This window comes from Furipterus horrens, unplaced genomic scaffold (genome assembly GCF_987537825.1).
Source record: "Furipterus horrens unplaced genomic scaffold, mFurHor1.1.pri manual_scaffold_5, whole genome shotgun sequence".
NCBI classification, from domain to species: domain Eukaryota; kingdom Metazoa; phylum Chordata; class Mammalia; order Chiroptera; family Furipteridae; genus Furipterus; species Furipterus horrens.
Genome location: NW_028327175.1, coordinates 123,703,037 through 123,709,569, shown reverse-complemented (window position 1 = coordinate 123,709,569; position 6,533 = coordinate 123,703,037). Strand labels below are relative to the sequence as shown.

Below are 6,533 nucleotides of genomic sequence, written 5' to 3'. Positions count from 1 at the left end.
CAGCTAAGTTAATGCCAAGTCCCTTCCAATGGCCAGGCCATCTCCAGCGTGGGGTGAACACATAGACTAATTTATGTGGAATAAAACACATTTTTACATGGTGCCTTGACACCAAGACAGGCATTTTCTCCCCACAAAACAAGCCCAATTATCATGCTATGCTCTGCAGTATTTTCTCTCTATGATCTCTTAACCCTTTATAGTACAAAGAGGAACAAACAGCAAGATGGTGCAAATGGGTCATGGGGCAGGAGGCAGGTGAGGCTAGAGATGTGAGCCAGGCAGCCTGATGCTAAGAGCTTGGCACAGGAGCCAGAGTGTTTGACCCACGAAACTGCTCAGCCGTCCGGTGCTTCAGTGGCTCCATCAGTGAAATGGCGGTGAGTACAGCACCACATAGGACTGTCGTGCTGGTGAAACGAGTTACTGCAGGTAAAGTCTGTAGGACAGTGGCTGACTCACTGTGTTAGCTGCTTCTGTTCAGTAGAGGTCAGAGAACGTGGCACTGCCTGTGCCACGTGGAATTATCCAATAAATGGTAATAACCAATTAAATGGTCTAAAGAGGGTGGTGAGTCAAACAGGGAAGGTAGGCTTTGCTGATGTGTGGGGATAATCTGGCAGGGACAGAAGCCAGAGGGCACCATGTACTGAGGATGGCAAGTTCTTTGCTACAAGAGAGGAAGGTCCACATGGCCTTGAGTACAGTGAAAAATTGCAGGTAAAAACAAAACTGTGAATTATGGGGTATCTTAATCCATTTGGGCTGCTGTAGCAAAGTGCCACAGATGGGGTGTCTCACAGACAACAAAACTTTATTCCTTGCAGTTTGGAGGCTGGAAGTCCAAGGTCAGGGGTTAGCATGGTCAGGCTCTGGTGAGGAATCTCCTCCTGGCTGCAGACTGCCACTGTCTTGGTGTGTCCTCACATGCCAGGATGAGAACAAGAGAGCTCTCTGGGGTCCCTTTTATAAGAGCACTAGTGATATTTATGGGGGCTCCACCCTCAGAACCTAATCATCTCCCAAAGGCCCTACTTCCTAATACTGTCACCTTGGGGAACAGGTTTCATCATATGAATTTTGAGGGGACATATTCAATCCTTACAAGGGAACTCACCAAACATTTTTTGAACAAAAAGTCGTTAATTATGCTTTTGTTCCAAGTGTCACAAATACAGCTCGAATTGGCTTAAGCAAAATATATAAGCTCATGGAACTGAAGCTTCCTGTGGTGGAGCTAGCTCTCAACAAGGTTGGCTTTCGACTAGCTAGACTAGGATCAGAGGCTAAAGCAACTTCTTCAGGACATGGTTCCCTCCATCTCCTGACTCTGCTTTTCTCCAATTGGCTTTATTCAGCTCTAGGTGCTCCATAACTGGTGACAAAGTGGGCCACCAACAGCTTCAGTCTTGCAGTAGATCAGGTAAGCTATGCCAGGGGGAGAGAGCATGTTAGGCTCAAGTCTCAGTGGCAGAGGTAAGATTCTTTGATTTCTGATTAGTCAGACCTGGTCTTGTGCCTTTTACTGGGGGAAGGGGAAGGGAGATTATTGCCTTAAAGTAGGTAAGGGATAGTTCCCCATAGGAAAACCAGTGTGTGTGTGTGTGTGTGTGACATTGTTTTCCTGTTGTGGTGGTGGTGGTGGTGTGGTTATGTTGTTTTACCACAAGAAGGAGAATAAATTCCAGGCAGGCAAAAAATAACATATGTCCACAGTATATATACATGCATGTTTACTCCATTTATTTGTACTTTTGAAAATAATGTGGATTTGTGTGAACAAAGACTACAGCAGGGATGTCAAATGTGTAATGCCCCAGTTATCACTGTACCTCCCTATTCTCATGGCAGACAACACTAATTCACTTCCAGTCCACCCAGCCCTCTTGTTTATTGATCCTAGATGTTGCCTGCAGTCAACCTGAGTGATTACTATTTGCCACCCCTGGATTAGGGCAGAGAGTCTAATTTTTTCCTCTCTCTTGGGCACCATACCGCTAACCTTTTTCAACTAGAAGGAGATACATGAGGGGAAGACAGAGCTGATGAACTATCATGTCTCCACATTGAAAGGGTAAAAAAGAAGAAGGAATGTCCCCAAAGTCACAGAGCTGGAGTTTGAACTATGTCCTGAATATCAGGTGGTGCATGTTCTCCCAGCACCAAAAGCCAGGGATCAGATTGCTCTGTGTCCAAAAGCCCATGTTCACCATTTACTGACCTGTGGCCTTTGGTAAGTTGCTCCACTTCTGCGGACTAGTTTCTTTATCTGTAAAATGGAAATAATAATTGCCACCCATGATTACTGTGAGGACAGAATGGGCAAGAGGGCAAAGCACTTAGCCCAACATATACTTAGTGCTCAGAAATGGGAGTTATCTTTGTCATTGTTAACACACCTTCCCACTATTTTCCAGCTTCCAGGCACTTATCAGTTTCTTTTTAATTCATTTGACAAAGTGAGAAAATTAAGATAACCAAGTGGTTTAGTGACAACATTATGTAAAAGTGTCTCCCTGTGGATCCTTCCCAGCTAAATAGAGAACAGCATTTGAATTTCCAAAAGTAACTTACAGAAACTCTCTAATCATTGGGGAATGAATGAGGGGGCTGATTAGTCAAATACAGAGAAATCAGAGTTAATTAAACAACGAGGCACTATGTTGACCGAGTTACTTTCAGAAGCTACGTTACTGAAAGAATTAGGATGCAACAGAAACAACCAAAAATGCCCACAGGCTCCCCACTTCCCACAAGAGCAGAGAGCTCAGAACCTGGCTCCAGACTGTGGGTTTGTTCCCTGGGGCCCCACGAGGCCTCCGTTTCTGCCCCCCATCCCCGGGCCACAGGCACATCCCTGTGCCTCCAAGGGTTTGTTTGTGTCGTGCTCTCTCTTGGAGTACCCAAGCCCGTCGTTCTGCTTTCTGCGCTTCTGTCTCTCCATTTCCAAGTGGGTGCAATGGGATGTCCTCATGGAGTGTTGGGGGTATGAGGGCCTACCTGGAAGAAAGCCTGCCTGGCCAGAGGGGCTCATAAGGCTTCAGCGGAGCCTGATGTGGGAACCCAGAAATCTCTGCGGTCCAACAGTGATGATAGAAGGTTGACAACCCCAGGCTGGCAGGGCCTGGAGAGAGTTCTCCACCACCCAAGAAAACCATGGAAATTCTATTTAAGTACTGACCCTTCTCTAGGCCCTGCTGCTGACAATTCTAGACCACTTAGGGTACAAACGTAAAGCCCAATTATAGTAAATTAGGAGATTATTTTTTCTCATTAAACTTTTTAATGGGCCTCAAAATCTGTGACAGATTTCTGGCCATTTCAACAGACTTTACTTCAGCTGTAACATTGACTAGAGCAAAAGTACCATTGTACCAGTTTTGAGAACACCAGTCTTCACTCGGCCCATGGGGATAGTATAATTGCCACCTATTTTGGAGACATCCTGGAGGGGCAGACGCAGGGGCTTGTCAGTTGGATGAGTTTGTGGTAGGATGGAATCCAGAGCTTCAAGCAGCGTGGTTCCACTGGCGTTGCCATCTTTATGGGTGACTTTCCATTTCTTGAACCAAGGCATGTTAGCACTTGCCTCCAGCGTGTTGTCGCCGTTCCAACTAGAAACTGGCACAAAGGTTATTGTGTCAGGGTCACAGCCAATTTTATTAATGCAGGTGCTGACTTTCTTAATGATTTACCCGTATCTTTTCTGGCTGTAGGGTGGCTCAGTAGAATCCATTTCACAACAATCAGCTGTATAAGCCAGAATGGCATGCTCATGGATCTGCCCATTCTTGGAGATACCTACTTCAAATTCACCAACACTGACAGCAACAAACAGGACAGCATAGTTAGCCTGAGAAGTGCCTGTGATAATGATTTTGACAAGGTCTCTAGGTCCTAGAACATCATTGATGGTCACATAATACTTGCTGTTACCAAATTTCCACAGAGGTAGCAATGTTGGCACTTACTACGCTCATGTTCAACTCTCAGTTTATCTAAGACCCAGGCATACTTAACAGGATGCTTTCACTACTCAGCAGCCTCCTTTTCAATTTTTTTCAATGGTTCTTTTGTTGATCTCACCACATCTGTAGATCGGACAGCCAATAGTGGTAGTCTTGCCGAATCTACATGTCCAATGACAACAATGTTGACATGCGTCCTTTCCTTTCCCATTTTGATTCAGATTTAGCAGTGTTTTCATAACACCTATGTTCTGGTGGCAAACCTGTTGTGAAAAAGTGTAACTTAGGAGATTTTATCACTCATGAGACGTGAGGAAACTTTAGTGTCTGAAACACCTCTTCAGGAATACATTTGGATACAGTGTTACATGAACAAGCAGCAAAAATAACAGCCACTGAAAACATCTAGTGTACTAGGCACTGCTCTAAGAATTTTTCCTGTATTAAGTCATTTAATTCTCACCCTCTATTTTATAGATGAGGAAACAAGGCAATTCTCCCAAGGCCACACAGCTAGTAAGTCGCAGATCTCAGGATCTAACCGGCTACATAACAGATGTCTGATACCCACTCTCACCAGTGTCCAACAGCAGTGGCACATTGTTGTGCTCTTCTTTCCCTGAGTCACATAATCTCTCTTCTTAAATCAATTCTTGAACTTTTTGGCCATTTATATTATAACCTACAGTACATCTGATACCAGCAAATGTTGTACAAATCAATACCTGCCTTTATTACATATAATGTGCTTTGATAGTTTCCACAATATTCTATTTTGTATCATTTTTAAATGCTGTTTGCCATCTGCTAAAATAATTCAAGATGCGCTAATCAGTCATGATTCACAATTTGAAAAATCCCACTCCAGACTCTGAGTTGTAAAAGGCAGGACCCACCCAGACAGTGAAGCTGGTGCCAGGACAGCTCTCAGGGCCCTGCCTACACTCAGATTTGGGTCTGGTTCAGGATTTTAATATTTAAAAAGTAAGAGGTGAATTCTACAGGTAAACAATCACACTTAGAACCCTGCCATCCTGCGTTCCCTACTAAGAGTTTCACAGCTACTTTAAGCCTTAACGGCTGGATACCTAGGAACATTTGGATTTGGACTTCCTATTTACCTAGTTGTTTTAGGACATAACTTCAATGCACCGTATCTTTCTTGCCTAAAACCTTTGTGGCCCTTCTAGGAACACACATTCTCTTCTGAGAATTTTTAGAAGCTTGGCACCAACCAGATACTGGAAGGTGTTGTTCATTGTGACTTGTGAGTACTGTGACTTGTGAGCACTGGCTCTGGGGCCAGACTGCCATTTGCTAGCTGTGTGACACTGGAGCATAACTCTGAACTCCTCTGTGTCTTCAACTGTAAATTGGGAATAATAATAGCTCATATCATGCAGAATTTGGGGAGAATTAAATAAGGTAATGTACATAAAGGGCTTCCCCACTGTGCACAATATGTATTAGTAGCTCTTATACACTGAAAACACCGGGGTGCGTTGTCAATCTGGTTGTGCCTGGATGCTGCAGTGTGGGGTTGCTTGTGCTCACAAGCTATGTCAAAGACTGTCACCAGCTCAGGGTGGGACTGGAGGGGATGGACTTGGTTGTGTTTCAAGCCTACCCTTTGTGTTCATCATACCCTAGGGCTCTCTGGTAACCATGGCAACCCAGCTTACTGGTTGCTAAGTTCAAAACAATATATTTCTAAGCAAGAAGTTTTGCTGACATTACCCATCCTGACGAGAAAGCAATGAAGGCTCGAAGGTGCCAGCCTGAAGACACAAAATCCTCTGTTAGTCTTTTTTCATACATTTCCTGAGGTAAAGATGTCCAGGCAAAAATGGCCATTAGAGTAAATGCCTTGAGTACCACTGATTACACTTACAATGAACTAAACAGAGCCTGAGACTTGGGGTCCCACAAACTGAGATCCACCATTGAGTCAGCTACTTGCAGTGAGACCTTGAGCAGGTAATTTACCTCTTATGAAGATCACACAGTGGGTGTATGTGAAAGCTCAGAGCACAGTGCCTGGCACACAGTAGGTCTGTAGTAACTGTTCATGGTGGCTTCTCCAGCTGTGGCTTCTCCAATCTTTTCATGTATCCCTGAATCTGCCTTTGCTTTCTCTGACTCCTTTGTCCCTCATCTCAATCCTCAAAACACTTAATTTTTTCCTGAGGAAACCACTGCACAAAAATTCATGTACAAAGATCTTAATCACCACAGAATTCATAGTGACAAAAATTTGCAAGAAATATAGTATCGAACAATGGAGGGTTGATTAAAGAAAGTAAGATATATTCATAGAACAGAATGTGATTCATCTGTTTAAAATGACAATACACATCTGTATTTATTGTTACAGAATTGATTGTTATATTATAAAATAAAAAGTACATTACAAAAGAATGTCAGTAGGATGAGCATATTTTATAGATAGGTAGATAGATAGATACATAGATATCAAAATATTAATTTTTGAGTCATTTTCTTTGTTTAGTTTGCTTATCTGTGTTTTTCACAGCTTTTACCATAAACATCTATGCCTTATGCAGT

General features: G+C 43.3%; 1 pseudogene; it reads right to left on the bottom strand.

Annotated features, from left to right (window-relative positions):
- Positions 1-3,260: 3,260 nt before the first annotated feature.
- Positions 3,261-4,179, bottom strand: LOC150009733 (putative elongation factor 1-alpha-like 3 pseudogene; annotated as a pseudogene).
- Positions 4,180-6,533: the final 2,354 nt, after the last annotated feature.